The sequence below is a fragment of the Suricata suricatta genome, chromosome 13 (genome assembly GCF_006229205.1).
Source record: "Suricata suricatta isolate VVHF042 chromosome 13, meerkat_22Aug2017_6uvM2_HiC, whole genome shotgun sequence".
Taxonomy (NCBI): domain Eukaryota; kingdom Metazoa; phylum Chordata; class Mammalia; order Carnivora; family Herpestidae; genus Suricata; species Suricata suricatta.
This window is the reverse complement of record NC_043712.1, coordinates 75,157,920-75,177,407: the sequence shown is the minus strand read 5'-3', so window position 1 is coordinate 75,177,407 and position 19,488 is coordinate 75,157,920. Positions and strand designations below refer to the sequence as shown.

General features: G+C 36.6%; 1 long non-coding RNA gene across 2 annotated transcripts in view; it reads right to left on the bottom strand.

Moving 5' to 3' along the window:
• Positions 1–690: 690 nt before the first annotated feature.
• Positions 691–19,488, bottom strand: part of LOC115276010 — a 43,343-nt gene continuing 24,545 nt past the window's right edge. Inside the window, exons 1-2 of one of the 2 annotated variants that reach the window (XR_003901778.1) lie at positions 18,736–18,823; positions 691–936 (exon numbers count right to left, since the gene is read on the bottom strand). This is a non-coding gene — a long non-coding RNA (uncharacterized LOC115276010). Of the gene's footprint in view, positions 937–18,735; positions 18,824–19,488 lie in introns of those variants that run through there. The other variant, XR_003901777.1, reaches the window with a different exon arrangement.

Below are 19,488 nucleotides of genomic sequence, written 5' to 3'. Positions count from 1 at the left end.
GGCAAAACCCAAGACACATTTCCTAGGGGGGGAAAAAAACAGCATGTAATTTCTGTCCCTGACAGAATGTATTAAATAAGCAAACACCACCAACAAGCAAAACAAGTACTACAATGTAAAAATAATAAAAAAGAGAAAACCCTCTCACATGCATAAATGAAAGATTGCACACAAAGAACTCACATCTTTTCAAGCTTCAATAGTAAAAATTCTGCTAGTATGTATTAAATACTGCATGGTTTTCCCAAGCTAAGATGAAACCACATCATGAATGAATAAGTATTTTGCATTTTCTTTCATTATCTACTCACAGTCATGCCTACTGCACCTCTAAACATTTCATTAAATCCAATCATTGTAGTTTTGATGTGCATTTCCCTGATGGTAAGTGATGATGAGCATCTCTTCATGTGTCTGTTGGCCATCTAGATGTCTGCTTTAGAGAAATGGCTATTCATGGCTTCTGCCCATTTTTAACTGGATTCTTTGTTTTTTAAGTGTTGAGTTGTATAAGTCCTTTCTACATTTCAGATACTCACCCTTTATTAGATATGTCATTTGAAAACAGCTTCTCCCATTTGGTAGGTTGCCTTTTAGTTTTGTTGATTGGGAAAGCAGGAATTCTCGATTCCTAGAAGCAGAAGTGTATATTGGAGCCCCCACATTGGAAAACAACTTGGCTATGTGTAGTAAAGATTGAAATGTATATAATTTGAACTTTTAACAAGCAGAATGCAACAATAAAATAACTGTTTTCTTCTTGTGACAAGTTCTGTAACTCAGCCACACATTTCTGGTGACTCTGACGTCCTCTAGTTACTTTAAGACACAATTGTATTTCAGTATTTAATACTTGAATACTGCATACTTTCTACAAATTGTGGTACACGTTGTTTCCAGCTGTTCCCCAGCTCCAGCCTGTTGGAGGGGAGGAGTCTGCAATGAAAAAGGAAGATATGACCCTTAGCTTTTTTTTTTTTCTTTGTTATGTTGCTTCTATACCTCCACCCCCAACATTTAATTGACAGTTTTTGATTTCTGGGAAACCGTTTTGTGGTGTTGGGGCTGGGAAGAAGACAGCATGTCAGTTTGGATCCTATGGGAAACAGACCCTAGTGTAAAAGATTTATTAGGGATAAAACCTGTGAAAGATAAAGAGAGGAAGAAAGGATAGGCAGAGAGAGAACTCAGACTTTAATCAGAATTTTAAAAGGAGATGGGGCAGAAAAGAAGATTGCAAAGGAAGAAACTCAGACTGTGGTGTAAATCTGAAAACATCTTGGCACGCCCAGTGGAATGTTCTGGCAAAAACACTGGCCATTGATGAGTTCCTCATTGGACAGAAATGGCCAGGCCAAAGCAACACTCTGGCTCAAATGCTGTGGGAAATCCTGAAGATGGAGCAGCTCAAGGCTGCCCACTCACTGCCCTTCTCACGGCAAGTCCTCTCTGGAAAAGAGATTTGAGCAGAGTGCCACTGGGGCCCCACAGAAGGGGTAAGGATCCGTCTTACTTGGCTGGTACTATCATGAGTTGCCATCAGTGCTATCTAGCCTGGACAGGCAAGGAAAGCCAATTCTTCCTTTCATCAGTGCTTTTGTGAGTTCACCAGAACCTCTCATGATGGCGTTGCTCAGTAGCAAATCTGTCCTCTTGGGACTTCTGACTACACTGAGATAGTGAAAGTTCCATTTCAGCTTCCTTTACATCTGTTTCTTCCACCTGGAGGTTCACCTTCTAGAGAAAATGTATGCCCAAGAGCGTCCATTCAAGCATTGCTTATAATATCGAAAAAATGGAAATAATTGAAATATCTATGAATATAAGAGTGAATGAATAAATTTGTATTGACAGGATGTAGCACTGGTTCTCAGCCTTTGGCATCAGAACCCCCTGGAGGGCTTATCAGAACACAAATGGCTGGGCCCTGTCCCCTGGAGTTCCTGATTCAATGGAACTGGAATGGGGCCTGAGAATCTGCATTTCTAACAAGTTCCAAGTGACTCCCACTGGTTCAGAGGACACATTTTGAGAGCCACTGTTACATGATACTTGAAATTACAAAATTAAATATCTCTATAACATTATGAATAAATATTAAAACCATTTAGCAAGTTACAGAATCATGCACATGATCTCACACCAATTGTATCAAGTTTAAACGTGGAATAGTACAATACAGCCTTATGGGCACACAAATTGCAGTAAAATACAAGAAACAATCAAGAAGGACGCATGCCAACTTCATGGTAGTGGTTATCTGAAGTAGAAAGGGGTATCGGATTGGAGACAAGTTGAAAAATATTTCAAGCTGATATTGGTAAGGTTAACATTTTCTTTTTTTTTATTTATTATTATTTATTTTTGCTTTTTTTAAAATATTTTATTGTCAAATTGTTTTCCATACAACACCCAGTGCTCTTCCCCTCAAGTTAACATTTTCTAATACTGGGCTGTTAATATTCCTTCTCTGTGGTTTTCTCCACACTTGAAATGTTTTATCAAAAATAACTAAAAATACCTAAGTTGCTTTTTGAAAGAAAACAAATGTTATCATAATTTATTATTTACTCATTCGTGTTCAAAGGAATTGAAGGGAGCTGATACATAACAGATACTCATATTTGATCTATAAGCAGCAAAAATTATTATATTTTGGAAAATAAATAACTATAGATGATATGGCATCTTGTCCATATTTATGGTAAAATAAATAAAATCACCCTAATTAACAGTTTCTGTCTTCTCAAAATATTTACCACCATATTTAAAGTAATTGAAAGTAATGATGATATGCCCATCATTATTAATAGTTATGATGAGTTATTTTGGGGGGCAGTTCCATGGAGATAGCAGAGGAAGGCAGCTAGTATCATGGGTAGAAGATTGAAGATTTCATTGTTCATACAGAGATAAGGTCAGCATCTTTTAAAATATGGAATTGTTTGTGGGTGCCTTACATCATTCATCTTAGTGGCCCATGGACTGAATGAAAGCTCTTGACAGCAGATAAGTCAAACTTGAAATCACATATTTAGTTCAGAGATTGGAGGAAGAGATGCATGCCGTCCATACCAGGTGTGTAGAGAACAGATAGGTTTCTTGTTTCAAAATTTTATTCGATTCTTACCTTAATGTTGTGGATGGGAAAAAAAAGTGTTTGAGGGGGATCAATCCTCTGAAAAGACAGGTGAATTTGCCAGTTTTAATAATGATACTGAAGATTTCAATATTTCTTTAAAAGGGGTTAGACATGCAAACTCAGACCATGTAAGCTGTATCTTAGGAAATTAATCTAAATCAATAAGGTAATTATTGGCTGACCTTCATAACATTACATGCATATTCCATTATCTGTAGCCATTTTAAAATATGAAAAAGAACTTATTAATTTTCTGTTACAACTATATCTATTGCATTATGCAAATCTAGTTTGAGAATATGATATAGTGACCTTGTTCTAAGCTGCTAAGAATCAGTGGTTTACCACAATGTGCTTAGTCATTTCTATTAAACAATTTTTGTTTACTGGCATCCTTGAGTCCTGGTCAATTAGAGATTTTTCAGTGTTAGGATCTCCTTTCCCATAGAAAAGGGGAAAAAATCTCATTAGACATGGCATTTTAATTAAAAACTATTAAGTACCAATTCCTTCTAACTGAAGTAGAATTATTACTTCTAACTGAAATAATAATTTTCAGAAAAAAACTTTATTAAAGGAAGAGTTCTTAGCTTGAAATGGAGCCAAGTTCAGCTACTCATGATAAAAATCACGGTTAACCTCATTAAAGGCCACTTACCTCCATGTTGTATTCTGAATCAGTGCTACAAGTTGATTTTATTTTGTTTTAAACATCTGTGATACTAGGGATTTACCCAAGGGATACAGAAGTGCTGATGCATAGGGGCACATGTACCCCAATGTTCATAGCAGCACTGTCAACAATAGCCAAATCATGGAAAGAGCCTAAATGTCCATCACCTGATGAATGGATCAAGAAGATGTGGTTTATATATACAATGGAGTATTACATGGCAACGAGAAAGAATGAAATCTGGCCATTTGTAGGAAAGTGGATGGACCTGGAGGGAGTCCTGCTAAGCGAAATAAGTCAGGCAGAGAAGGACAGATACCATATGTTTGCACTCATAGGTCTAACAGGAGAAACCTAATGGAGGACCAGGGGGAGGGGAAGAGGGAAAGAGAGTTGGGGAGAGAGAGAGAAGCAAAACCTGAGAGACTATTGAATACTGAAAATGAACTGAGGGTTGAAAGGGAAGTGGGGGGGAAATAGGTGGTGGTAATGGAGGAGGGCGCTTTTGGGGAAGAGACTGGGTGTTATATGGAAACCAATTTGACAATAAACTATTTAAAAAAATAAAAAAAAATTTTAATTTAAAAAAAGGAAAAAATAAATAAATAAACATCTGTGATACTGCTGGCAACATTCAGCAACTGAATTTTTTCAGTGTTTCTCCCTGTTAATCATCATCCCCTCTTTTTTTTCCATCCAGAAGCTAGTGGGATGTTTCTATTGCTTTTCCTGTCATCCCAGTGTTCAGACTCAGCAGAAAGCAAGGCATGTCCACAATGGAGTATTTAACTCATACTGGGAATGAAGTGTTTGGGTTGAAAGTAAAAATGTGGAAATTCTTCCACTGTTTGCATGTTCAACATCTCCATTAATTAAAATCATTCTATTTCTGATGAATTCATTTCCTCGTTGCCAGGATATTACCAGACAGAAACTGGTGTAAATTCCATGCAAATGATTTTTATTGAACATGTACTGAGCACGTTTTAGGGACTTCATTCCTACCTAAATAATGCAGGAGCATGTGATGCCTGCCAAACCCCACACAACGTTGAAACCTCAGTTAGTGTTTTATCTTTAAAGAGAGAGTTCTGCGTCCTTTTGGCAGCTGATACGTTCAGATAGAAAACATGCCAGCAGTGTGGACGGATGCATTATCACACGCACACCCCTGCCTCATCATATGCCATAACATTGGCAACCAGAGCCCAGAGCTCTTTAAGAACAAGGAGAAGTTCATAAATAATGGTTGAATCACACAAGGGATAATTAAATGAGACAACTGAATGCCAATAGACTCCCCAGCGGAAAATACTCTTCAGTGAGGATCATTCCTGCCTTTTCTTTCTTTCTCTCTCTCTCTTCCTTTCTTTCTTTTAATCTTTCTCAGTTTTAGTTCTGACTAACAGTTCATTACCATAGATACTTCTCAAATGGGAGGGTTTTAAAAAATTGTCCAACTCTGCAAAACATTTTGAGACATTTTCCTACTTAAGAATGTTTCTTCATTGTATATAAACATATAGATATATTCTTATTTTTAAATACTTTAGCTCTAATCTCACCATTCTAATGACATACACCCGTTTGACAAACCAACCACAGAAAACACTCCTGAAAAGCAAGAGGAGAAAATTCCATAATGTGCAAAATCGCACCTCGCCACGTTGTGCATCCCACAATGTGAGTGGAATTCATTCATTCTTTTCATTTAGGATAAATACACATCAATGTTATAGCTGCCTCCTCATTCTTAAAAAATGAGATTCACAATGAATTTCAATGTTTCTCTACCAACCTCCTCCGAATTCTTTTTCAGAAATGCTTAATGTTTCTGGCTTGACAGCTTTGTGCTCAAGGTTGACAGGATATTTTTAGTATCCGAAGTATTTTAAAGGCTCGAAAAAATCTAGCTCTGGTTTGCTTGTTTATGAAATACATTTAGCACACAATTACAGTTGGTTTAATATGCATTCATTGCCATCTGAGGGTGGTGAGGAAATGCCTCCAGCTTTTTTAGAAAAACGGAGAGAAGCATGTATTCTCTCACACTGAGGCCACTTGGAATGGGGCATGTTCACTCATCACTGAGGATGGTGCAGCTTGCAACAGTGAAAGATAGAAGCTCTAGAAGGAGGTAAAACAAGCTTAGCCTTACTTCTTGGTCAATGCAGGGACCCTGGGGTTTCCAACTTGACCCATTTTAAATTAGTAGTAACAAGGCAACTCTGCGCAATGGTGTAAAGCTCTGCCTCAGTTCCAGGCAGGGCTCTGAAAAGTTAGGTGAGAATCTACTTTATGACTCCAGTCAATACTTCCTTAGTACCTTTAATGTGCCAGGTCCTGTAGTTAGTTCTGGAGTTAAAAAAGTAAACACTGCCCTCTCCAGTAAGGAGAACAGACGTAAGGAAATAATTAAAAGATCAATGATATCCCTGATGTGACACTGTCACTGAGGCATTACTCTGGGCTGAAATACAGAACATAAATCTAACTACAATGAAATATCAGACAAAAACCAAAAGGGCATAAGTTCTGTTTAAAAGAAAAGACAGGACTGTATTCTTTTAAAATTATATCAATTTATTAACAGACAAAAGATGAGTTATAGAAGTTTTCTTTTATTAACAGACAAAAGATGAGTTATAGAAGTTTTCTTTTCTTTTTAATTTTTTAACACTTACATATTTTGGACAGACAGAGAGAGACAGAGCACAAGCAGGGGAGGAGCAGAGAGGGAGACACAGAATCTGAAGCAGGCTCCAGGCTCTGAGCCATCAGCAGAGAGCCCGATGCAGGGCTCAAACCCACAAACTGCAAAATCATGACCTGAGCCAAAGTCACACGCTCAACCGACTGAGCCATCCAGGCTCCCCCAAGGTTTTCTGAATTAAAGAAGAGTAAAGAAGTAAGGAGACGAGCCTAAATTATATCCTATCTCAGTGGGTGAATTAATAAAAATGGTATATAGATGGTAATTAGGTAAAAGGAATGCATCAATGATAAGATTGCTGAAGCTCATAACTCTATCTATTGTGGTTATGAAAGAAAATATCCCATTATTAGGGTATTTAGAATAAAAAACAATGACATATGTAACTTACATTCAAATGGTTCAGAAAAATAATATTATGTGTGAGTGTGACATAGCTAATGGACAAATGACATGCAAATGACATGCAAATGACAAAGCTAACGGAACAAAATATTGCCAGTAGATGAATCTGGGTAAAGAATATTCTACTTGTGATTCTTGCAACTTCTCTAAGTTTAAAATTACATACTTATACTGTAAAAGTGTTTTTTGAGACATGTTTGCTGCAGAAGAGTCACACAGGATGCTATGGGACCTGTGCAGGGGAATATAGCCTTGTCTCTAAGGGGGTTTGCATCAGAAAGTAGCATTTAGGATGATTCCTGAAAAGCACTAAGGTGATTCCTGAAAGAGAAAAAGGAACTCGGGGAGAAATAGTGTGAAGTGGTAGGAAGTCATTCTAGACACAAACATTTATGAAAGCCTTGAGGTAGTTAAGTCTTCAAAATCTGTGAAATCCAACATAGCTAGAGCACAGAGGTGGCAGGGGAATGGCTGAGAGGAAATTGGAGGAGGTGGTAGGGACCTTGGCATATAAGGCTTCATAAACCAAGTCATAAGAACTGGTAAGTCTAGAAATGGCATGTTAAATAGGGGTGCCTGGGTGGCTCAGTCCAATAAGTGTCAGACTCTTGATTTCAGCTCAGGTCATGATCTCATAGTTTATGAGTTCAGCTTCATATCAGGCTCCCCACTATCAGCACTGAGCCTTCTTGGGATTCTCTCTCTCTCCCTCTCTCTGTCCCTCCTCTGCTCACATGCATGTGCACATTCTCTCTCTCTCAAAATAAAGAAATATAACTTTAAAAAATAGTGTAATGTAACTCAAGGCTGAGGAGTAAAACAAAACAATCCTAGTGTAATAAAGAATAGAAAAGGTAATGCTCTTCATAGGGTAAAGGTTTGTTTTAGTGATCCACCATGAGACCCCAAATGGTGAGGGCTCATGCACACTCCCTTTCTTTCTCAAGATCCAAAAGACTCAACTCTATTCCCACCACATTGTTCAGTGAAATCTAAAGTAAGAAGAGGCCCCATGCCCAGGGATGGTTGGAAGGGTCATGGGAAGAGGAGATGCTAACCAGTGGTTGGTTGAAACCAGCTGGAAAATGGGGAAAGAGAGAGGGGCAGGAAGAAGCTATTGGAAAGATGTTCTCAGCAAACCTCCACAGGATGTCCTCAGAAAGAAAAGGTTTAAGGTCCCAAGCCTAGGCATCTCTCTTAGGGAAAAGTCACAGAGAATAATAAATCCCCCTCTTATATTTCTGTGACTCTATTTAAGTTTGACAGCATCACTTGAATTTCAAGTGAGGTGCTAGCTGAAACTTTCTCTACTTGTTCCTGTTTGTTTCACCACCTAGAAGACCTCTTTAGGTATCATCTCTTCTTCCTTGATAACAGGCTACACATATTGCAAAGATATATTGATCAGAGTGAGGAAAATGATTGTGGTGTGGACTAGGGGAATAAAGAGGAAGAATGGCTTTAGAGGGTTGCTGAATTATCCAGATGACAATTATCCTTAAATACCAAAGTTGCACCCATGGAGGTGGTGTCATTCCATTGTGAGTATTTTGTAAGCCTTACACATTTAAAAACATTGAAGAAAAATTGTTTTCACATTTTGAATTTGCATAAAATCAGATACACTTATTGATTAACAATCTAACCTTTTGGAATTTAACCTGCTACAAGTTTACCTAGGTACAATGTTATACAGGTAAATTAGATCCCAAGAGCATTCTGCTAACTAAGATTTCACTTCTAACTAAAGCAATAAATAGCCTGAACTATCCAAGCAACTTTCCTATCAGTCACAGAGCCTCCAAAAGCTATGTTGTACATATCTCCCTTTTCCTTAAGCATAAAGGAGGGACCTCAAGATGGAGAAGTTGACATGAAACATTTAGGAACTGAGATGACCGTGACATCTTGTAAATTTGCTTTGTATTTCTCCAGGTACTGGCTCTCAATGAAGCTCATTAAATTCAAAATGTGTGCTATGTTGACAGTCCCTTTCTTTGAGTTTTAGTAGACTTAAGAAGGTGTCATGTTTACTTATTTGTCAGCAATAAAAATAAATTCTTTTTAAAATGGTAAGTTTTTATTTATAAATCCAAAGAAACTCTATCTCTTTCTGAGGTCAAAATCATGCTTAAGTCCTAAGTAAATGCAAGTTCTCTATGTTCTAAGAAGTTGAATCTAGGAATGTTATTAGCATTTGTACAGTTATTCTCATTAAAAGTGTGCAATATTAGCATCATTGGGAGAAAATTAATTTCATGTATGATTCCCTAAGACTCATACACTTATTTTTAATTAGCATGGGGAGCTAAAACAAACACATTATCAGTGAATCTTTACATTACATCTGAAATCCATCCAGTTGCTTTTCTTTAAAGGATCACCACAGATGCATTAAATAAGAAAAAGGCAGGTCACAACCTAGAGGTCAAGAATTTTTCTCTAAAATAATTGAAACAGCCTACAAATTGTTCACTTCACCCTTCCATGTTGCCATTGAGATAGAGAGAAGTGTGATAACTTTGGTTGTAAGGATAGAAGCCACAATGTGATAGAGAAATGGGGAGCCGGATAACAGAACCATCACTAAAGAAAGGGCAAAGCCCAGGTTTACACACTTTCTTCTGCAGTTTCTATCCTCTGAACTTTGATAACACTCATCAGTCTTATGACTAGAACTTCTGCCCTGCCCCCAAGGAAGACCACACCCATTACATGCCCCATACCCCACCCCCCACCCCTGTGGTCACCAGACTAGTTCATCCTTTCCCTTGGAAACTCCATCTTTTCCATCTGACTCCTCCTGAGAGCCTGCCTCTGTCTTATGTGACCTAGATCATCTGAAGCTAGTCAGCAGCTCTAGGCTAGGCAGAAAGGGGCTAGACTACTGGGGCTATACTACCTGTAGCTGTGGGAATCTGCGTTTTGAGGAAAAACAAAACAGCTTAAATTAGTTTGAGCAATTAAGAAAATTTACTGGTTCACTTAACTCAATGTGGTTTTTTGCAAGGAGTTTGGCTTCTGTTAATGTAGATTTGAGAACTGCTTCTCTGTCTTTTCTGCTCTGCATTCTGTGACTGTGCACCCACCCTCAGATTCTATGGGCTATTTCCATAGCTCGGGGATCTCAACATTATTTCACAGCAAGATGTCTGTCTTAATATGCTAAGGCTGCCATAACCAAGTTCCACAGACTGGGGGCCTTAAACAACAGAAATGTATTTCCTCCCAGTTCTGGAGACTGAAGTCTGAGATCAAAGTGTCAGCGGGCGATTGGTTTCTCCTGAGGCCTCTCTTCTTTCCTTGTAGATGGCTGTCTTTTCCTTTTGTCTTCACATGGCCTTTTCTCTGTGTCTGTGTCTTAATAGTCTCCTTTATAAGGAAACCAGCCCCCACTGGATTAGGACCTACCCTATATGACTACGTTTTACCTTAAGCACCTCTTTAAAGGTCCTGTCTCCAAATACAATCACATTCTGAGTTATCACTACTACGGGTTAAGACGTCAATGTATAAATTGGAGGGAGGAAGAGAGGAACATAATTCAGCTCATAACAGTACTTGTTGGGTAGTCAGCTGGTGAATTTACTAGGCACATAGTGAAGTTCCTGAGAGATAGTCATGGTTTCCTCTGGTACTTCCTGTGAAAGAAAAAGCTTTACTTTTGCAAAAGCCTCAGCACAAATATAGTCAACTGATCTCTTTGGTGGCCTGGGATGACAGGCCTTCTCGAAGCACTCACCACTGTCAGAGGTGAGAGTAGGTTGTCACCAGGCACACCCTCAGAGCTGAGGGGGCACTCCAAATCTCATGGAGGAGAGTAAGAGAGTGGAAATCTGAATTCAAATTTAAATTTGAGAAGGGAATTTGGGATATGGTTAGGAAGGGGCAAAGATACTAGATAACTCTAACAAAACACATGCACTACATTAATTCAATATAAAAAGTGGCAAAATCTCTCAGGCAATAGAAATAGAAAATCACTGTATTGCATCCACCAAGATAATTATTGAGTCAGTCAAGAAAACCAATGGGTGTAGAAATGTTAGGAACAAGATATTCACCGTGTCAAAGTATCACTTTATAGACTACATTTTAATTACAGAGGAAAAGTCTGGTAGATACCACCTTAACCAAAATAATCAAATACAGCAATCTGAGCCACAGAAATCACAATGTCATTTATATAGTATTTCTGTCAAAAAATGTTTAACTTGGATTTAATCATGAGGAAAGAATCCAAAACAAGGGCATTTTTCAACACAATTATAGCTGGATGTTTTCGAAAATGCCAATATCATGAAAGACACAAGAAGGCTGGAAAACCACACTAGATTAAGGAGACTAAAGAGACATAACAAATAAAATATTAACATACGATTCTGGGTTGGATCTTGAATCAAATAAAACCGCAAATAATTATAAAAGATACCATTGAGACAATTGGAGGGATTTGCATGTGAACTCCGTGGAAGATAATAGAATTGTCATTGCTAAATTTACACAGTGTAATAACTGTATTTTGTTTATGGAATAGACTCTTCTTGTTCCTAGACAATACATGCGGAAATGTATCGGCGTGTATTTAAATGCTAAAAATCTCATGTGTCCTAGTATTGGCTTAGTCTTAGGAAGGGAGATAGATGCTATTCCATCAAAAATAATAAAGGCTTTGATGTTTATTTTCTTGAAAGTTTCGGTCTTTTATGATGTCAAATAACTATTGATATTCCTTTGGTTCCTTGAATTTTTTTCTTCTTTAAAATGAAAACTGTATAAAGTATGAAAGGTCTGTCACTGTTAAAAAGTGCACTGCTTTCACACCATAGAGAAAATGAATATTGGAAGAATCTGTTTGTAGCCTCCCCAACAAAACTCATATTTCTTTTTGCAAAAGGCAGTTCTGGCAGTGAAGAAAAATGAGGCATATCATAAAAATGTATATTTTAAATGCCGAATATCTAGCTTTTTTACCCCTACTTGTCTCCTTTTTTAAAATATTTTGATTCATTCCCTTCCCCTAAAAATTAAAAATTCTGTATTTTTTAAAATCCCTTTTTCCTTTAAGCAATAATTACTAAGTATCTTCTTTGTGATTTCTAAGATATGTTTTCTATTTCCATGAGAAAATAAGCAAGAGGAAAAGGACTAAAATAGATGGAGAGGTTTAGACTATGTTGAAAGAACTAGCTGTCAGATTCACTGAAAAATTTAAGAAATCTCACTTACTCCTTGAAGATAAATATAATGACCATCTCCTAGAGATAGTCTGGGCATGTATTTATGAAATATAGAGCGTAGTGTTATAACTATGAATTTTTTTGCTTTACTTTGAAAATCTGTAAGCAAAGGACAATAAATAGATATTAAGATACCGACATGTTTCTTATAGATATAGAGGTGGTTTTTCTGAGGAGTTTAATAAAAATAAAGACTCAAATCTATAGCTGAACTTCATAAAACACAATGCCCTCCCATGCTGGCTTTTGATTTTATATTATGTACCAAATACAAAGCCTAATTCACTAATAATACTTACCTTCTAAAAGGAAATAATAAAGGTGTTTTTTACAAGTCCATATTTATATGATGGCCCCATAGAAGTGCATAATTGCATTAAAGAGCTCAAAATTTTTTCAAGGGTTTCCACAATTTTCTCTTTTTTTTTTTTGCCACAATCCAGCTAATTTCCATCCACTATTTCTTATATTAATCTACATTTGACTTTTTTCTTCTTCATATAATGAAGAATTGACAGAAATTTATCCAGATCATCACCATTGCATCTCATCACTATTAAAAACATTTTACAAGGGAAGGTTGTGTATTTATTAATTCACTCAATTCCTTTTTTTCTAATTGAAGCATGGTTGGCATAAAGTGTCACGTTCATTGCAGGCATATAACATAGTGACTCAACAAGCCTATAAATTATGTTCACCACAAATGGGGCTACCATCAGTCACCATACAACAGTGTTACGATACTATTGACTTTGTTCCCTATGCTGTGCCTTTCATCTTCATGACTTGTTCATTCCAGAACTGGAAGCCTGTACCCCCACAACCCTTCACTTACTTTGCTCATCCTCCCAGCCCTTTTTCTTCTGACAACTATCAGTTTTTGCCTCTATATTTAGTCTGTTTCTGCTTTATGTTTATTCATTTTCTTTTTTAGATTCCACATAGAAGTGAAATCATATGGTATTTGTCTTCCCCTGACTTACTTCACTTAGCACAATACCTTCTAGGTACATCCTTGTTGATTTCATTCTTTTATGGCTGAGATATACATGTGTGTGTGTGTGTGTGTGTGTGTGTGTGTGTGTGTGTGCATAATCACATCCTCTTTATTCATTTATTGATGGACACTTCAGTTGCTTTCATATTTTAGCTATTGTAAATAATACTGCAATAGACATAGGAATGAACGAATCTTTTCAAAATAGGGTTTTTGTTTTCCTTGGGTAAATACCCAGTAGTGGAATTGCTGGGTCATATGGCATTTCTGTTTTTAATTTCCTAAGGATCCTCCATACTCTTCCACAGTGGCCACACCAATTAATTACATTCCCACCAACAGTGCATAAATTCACTCAATTCTTAGGTGTTTGTTTACTTTGCATTTTGTTTTGTTTTGTTTTAAGTTTTTATGTAAATTCCAGTTAGTTAACATACAGTATAATAGGAGCATGTCAACCTCTTCACTGACCTATGTTGCTCCTTTAGGACAACAACATTTAGCACTCACACTTTCAAGGTTAGGATGTGGTAGCCAATCCACAGGAAATAATGTCATTTCCTTGCCTTGGTGCGTGATAGGGCTCAGATGGCAGTCACTCACTTCTTGATGCTAGCTGCTGGTTGGTAAATTTTTGTGGCTTAAATAAAAAGCAGCCTTTTATTATCTCTCCCAATTCTGCCATGTGAGCTGATCTAAGTTGGATGGTTCTTCTGTCCTATGTGGTGTCAGCTAGGGGGTTAGTCACTATGCTCAATTGGGCCATGCTGAAGATGGCCATACACATGACTGGCAAGAAGTGCTGCTGATAGACTGGAAGAGAGCAGATGCAGCTTCTGACCAAAGTGCACCTGTTAGCCTCCACTTAGCCTCTCCATGCAGCTTGGGCTCAAACAGAAATTAACAAATTTCTTAAATCTAGCCATGCAAGGCACACATGTCACATTCCTGCATTCTGCAAGTCATAGGGTTAGCCCAGATTAAAGGGAATTACAGGAAGAAAAAGCATAGTATTTATCTATTATAAACAGATATAAAATATATGTGTATTTATACTAAGTATGTATGTACTATGGTGTATTATACTAAATGTATATATACACACCCACATAATACACATCTAGCATATAAGAAGTCAGGAGGGAGATAAATATATAGAGATATAGATATATAATAGTAAATGCTATGCTTTTTGTTTTCGTAATTCCTCTATAACGATATGTATATATTTATACACATCTCACAAATATGTGATAAATCCACATAGAAGCAATGTATTTACATATTATATACAACAATAGCATATACAAAATCAGAAGGGAAGTGATGTAGTTAAAATGTTTAACGGTCCTTTCATTGTGCCCTCGCTTAAAAAGAAAGGCTGAAAATCTATGATGCAAGCATTCATCTCAGGAAGTTCTTAAAGATCAGTAAATATAAAAAAAAATCAGTAAATATATACAAAGTAAGTGAAATAACAGGAAAAATAAAGAACAGATAGGAAAGAAAAAGAAAACATAAGATAAAGATGATCAACAAAATAAAAATTGGCTCATTGAAAAGAATTTAAAATAAATTTCTGAAGAGACATATGGAGAAAAAAGAGAGGAGACACAGATAACCAAGATGAAAAATGAATAAGGTTCAAAGCTTTAGCTCTTAAATGTATTACAAAGATGATAAGATGATATTGTAATATCGGTTAATATATTTGAAAATTTAAATAGTAAAGTCAAATTTCTAGAAAAACACAACATACCAAAACTGATCCTCCCCAAACAGAAAATCTGAATAGCCCTATGTCTATTAAAGTTCTACTTATTTTATTTAATCCCCGTCCTAAGTTGATGAACTGGTTCCTATTCTCACCATTTTATAGGTGAAGAAACTGAAGTTTTAAGAGCATAAACCACTTATCCAAAGTCACACAGTGAGTTACAAAGCTGAGCCTTGTCCCCAAGGTTCTCTGACTGCAAATCTGCTGTATTCTTACCACATTTCAGTATTATTCTAGACAGTCAGACTTTACACTCTAGGCAGCATGTTGAAATGTGGGTTGAACAGAGCATCCACTGGCCTTGAAACAGGAAACCTGAAATTAACTAGGTTATCTTCAAGGCTTAGAAAATTAGATAAATTATTTGAGTTTTATTTACTTTTGTATAGAAAGTTTGGTGATATATATGTCATAAGGCTGAAGGATTGAATAAGAAAATGGATAAGTGTCAAGCATACAATTATCCATGATATGTGATTTCTTCTCAAAATCTAATTAAAAAATACTAACAAAAACATTAGCATACTGACTAACATAAACATTGCACATGATTCAATGTGTTAATACTAAATATGGGTGTGGAGTGTGTATGTGTATGTATATGTCATAATTCAGAGAAAGCAAGTTTAATTTATTCCAAGAATGCAAAAATATAAGGCCAGTTTAATATTAGAAAACTAAGCCGTGTATTTCACTACATTAACAGAAAAAAAGGGAAAAGCCTATTTTCACCATATTAACAGAATAAACAGAAGAGTATGCTCAAATATTTTATAAATATTAGTATCACTTCTTGGTTAAAAAAAAACTTAGAAAACTAGGAAAGGAAAGAGATAGAGGATTAAAAAAAAAACATACAGCAAACAATGGTGAAATGTTAAAAGCTTCCCCTCTGAGACGGGGCAGAACACAAAGATGACCACTTGTATGAACACTGCACTGAATGTCCTAGCAGTGAAATAAGATAAATACATACATATATAAATGGTAAAGAAGTTGGAAATGAAGATTGGTGACATTTGCAAATGGTTTGAGGGTTTACGTAGAATATTATAAGGAATCTACAGAAAAAAAATTATTAGAATTACTGCAAGAGTATCTCAAGACTCCAAGATACAAAGTCGATACTAAAAATCAGTTGCATTCCGGAGCACCTGAGTGGCTCAGTCGGCTAAGCATTCAACTTCAGCTCAGGTCATGATTTCAAGGTTTGTGAGATCATGCCCCGCGTTGGGCTCTGTGCTGACAGCTCAGAGCCTGGAGCCTCCTTCAGATTCTGTGTCTCCCTCTATCTCTGCTGCTCCCATGCTCATGCTCTCTGTCTCTCAATAATAAATAAAAGCATTAAAAATTTTTTTAATCAGTTGCATTCCTATATTTCAACCAAAACATTTGAAAATTAAATGTTACTATTATAGTATTCACAAAAGCATTAAAAGCATTCAATATCTGAGAATAAATTTGGCAAACATGTTAACACCTCTAACCAAACTATAAAACATTCTTTAAAAAGGTTTTTAAAAAGAACAGAACAAATGGAAAAATACGTCCATGGCTTGCAAAACAACATTGTAAAAGTATCAATTCTCACCAAATTGATCTGTTTAATTCAATCACAGTCAAAATCCCAGCAGAGATTTTATGTGTGTGTGTGTGTGTGTGTGTGTGTAGAAATTCACAAGTGAACCCTAAAATTTGAAAATCCTAAATTTCAGATAAATTACAGAGTTAAAAATAAAAGGCAAGCAATAAAGCATATAAAATTTATTAAGATAGTTTAATGATCTTGGGGTAAGCAATGATTCTTCTAGAGTGACAAAAAATTACTATATCTAAAATAATGTTGAAAATTGGACCATATTAAGATTTTGAACTGATTACCATAATCACAAAAAATAGGCAGGCCACAGATTGGGAGAAGATATTTACAGCACATATAACAAAGAAAATGCTTGCATCTACAGTATATAAAGACTACAAATCCTTTGGTAAAAGACAAACAACCAAAAAGAAAAAAATAAGCAAAAGACTTCAAGAGGTACTTCATAAAAGAAGAAATAAACATGTCCTGTAAACATTTGCAAGAGTGCTTAACTTGTGTAGTCATTATGGAAACATAAATTAAAGTCACAAAAAGATGATAGTACACACCCACCAGAATAGCTAAAAATAAGAAGACTAGCAATGCCAACTGTTGGTGAGAAAGAAAAGCTCTAGGAACTATCTTAAAAGGCTGGCAGAGTAAAACTACCAGTTTTACCAGTAAAACTGGTGAAACCACTTGAAAAATTGTTTGGTCTTATATGCTAAGGTTAAACGTATGCATATCTGATGACCCAGCAATTCCATGCCTGAATATGTATACTTCACCAGCATATATGTACAAGAGTTTCATAGCTGCATAATTTGTAATCATCCCAAATGGGAATCAAACCTAGTGCCCATCAACAATAGAAATTCCATATAAATTGCAGAAGATTCGTTTAATGAGAATACTGTATACCAAAGGAAATGAACAAGTTAACAGAACATGACAAACATGCTGAACAGTTAAACGGTAGGGATGTTATGAAGATTAGATGAGATTATTTTCATGAAGTTCCTGTTATTGAGACCCCTCAGTGTCTCAACTCATCAACTTCATTACACTGTACAAGTATATCTTGGTACATTTCTTCACATTTTTAGTGAAATATCCCTCTTTGATGCTCAGTCCTGTGTCATTACTTTGCATCTATCAGATGCCCCTTCTAATCTACAGGCTTTAAACAGAAGTAGACAAGGAACTCCGTGAACACTGACTATGGGGCAGCTCTGAGTAGGATCTATAGTCCAAGGCCAACAAAGGGCATTTCCTTGGAAACTATAGACTTATCAGTAAAAGAATGATTCATCACATTGACAGCGGAAAGGGTACAGGGCAGGGGTCCCAGAGAGAGCTTGTGTGTGGCACATACATGCCCACATTTCATGCTTCCTATCCTGGAGTATCAGAAAAGGAAGTACAGAAAGACTCTTGGAAATATACAGACAGATGAAAAAGGACACACACACACATACACACACAAAAGGTTCATATATAGGGTTTCAAGAGCTTTCAATGTGACTCAGACTGCAAATGACAACTCTAAATGTTTTGTAATCCACATCTGAGGAAGTAAGATTTGGCACAAGTAACTCAAATACTGCTCAAGTAGAAAAAAAGTAAAGGAGTGCCTGGGTGACTCAGTTGGTTGAGCATCCAACTTTGGCTCAGATCATGATCTCCCAGTTCTTGAGTTCATGCCCCACCTTTGGTCTCTGTGCTGACAGCTCGGAGCCTAAAGCCTGTCAGATTCTGTGTCTCCCTCTTTCTCTGTCCCTTCCCCCCTCGCTCTCTCTCTCTCAAAAAATGAATAAACATTTTAAAAATTTAGTTAAATGTAAAAAAATTAACGAATTAATTAATGTTTGAGAGTTTACTAGTTAAGGCTAATATGCCTTGGAGTCAGTTACATTTGTTCCAATTTCACCGTTTTGTCAATAGAGCATTTTTCAAGCTGTGATGTGGTTAACCAATCTTTTTTTAGGTCAAGTTTTGCCATCTCTAAAACTGTTATAATAATATCTACCAAAAAGAATGATAATAAAAATTTAAAGAGATAATGCATGTAAAGTATATATCATAGTGTTTGATAAAATGATAATTACTGAATAATGACAGTTATTATCTAAAAGATAAACATATTCATACACACCTACAAATACACCCAGCCCAAAGTCTCAGAAAAAATGTTAGCACTTACAGGCAGAGGTTTAGATCTGTCATCTAACCACAGTAGCAGCTGGTCATCAAAAAAGAAATTATTGGGATGCCTGGTAGCTCTTGACTTTGGCTCAGGTCATTATCGAGCTCCGGCTCCATGGTGAGCGTGGAGTCTACTTAACATTCTCTCTCTCTCTCTCTCTCTCTCTCTCTCTCTCTCTCTCTCTCCCTCTCTCTCTCTCTCTCTTCACCTGGCTGGCTCAGTCAGTTAAGTTTCTAACATCAGCTCAGGTCATGATCTCATAATTCATGAGTTCGAGCCCCACGTGAGGCTCTGTGCTGACAGCTCAGAGCCTGGAGCCTGCTTGGGATTCTGTGTCTCCCTCTCTCTCTGCCCCTCCCTGCTTGCGCTCGTTCTCTCTCTCTCTTGCTGTCTCTCTTTTTCAAATAAATATTTTTATACAATTTATTTTTTTAACATATGCAATTATTTTCCGTCATTTACAATACAGTAGTTTCAATGATACTCCAAAATAAATATTTTTTAAAAAGAGAAACAAAAGTTTCTCTTTCTCTCTTCGTCTGCCCCTCCCCTGCTCACTCACGTGCATTCTCTCTCTTTAGAATAAAGAAAAAAGAAATTGTTGTATTGAAAAGGACGGCTGTCCTGTCGTTGTGCCGTATGCTAAATGGCAGTGTGTGCTGTCCAGTAACACAGTGCTTTCCAAATGGGTGGTGCCAATACACAACACTACCAGCAATGCATCCATTATACAAGTTTCACAAAAAACAC